Below are 335 nucleotides of genomic sequence, written 5' to 3' on the forward strand. Positions count from 1 at the left end.
GAACTCTGCTCTCTGTTGCTTTGGCCCATGGCTGCAACACCTTGCCCTATCGCTGAGGCTCCAAGATCCGCAGAGGTCCTCCGAGTACAGCCGTGGAGCAGGGATGGCCATGATAGGTCACATTGTCAGGCACTTTCCACGCTTCTGACCCGGAGCCAGGCTCCTCACCACCCTCTCTGGACCTCAGAGTGTGCAACAGGTTCACAAGGCCCATAGTTACAGCATGATCTTAAGTGGGGTCACGGATCATCTGTGAGGTTTTCTTAAGGACTACAGCAGACTGATGGAGAAACCATGGCCTATATTGTTCTTCTAAGCCCCAGTGTATGTGAGAC

Source organism: Mastomys coucha, unplaced genomic scaffold (genome assembly GCF_008632895.1).
Source record: "Mastomys coucha isolate ucsf_1 unplaced genomic scaffold, UCSF_Mcou_1 pScaffold11, whole genome shotgun sequence".
NCBI classification, from domain to species: Eukaryota; Metazoa; Chordata; class Mammalia; order Rodentia; family Muridae; genus Mastomys; species Mastomys coucha.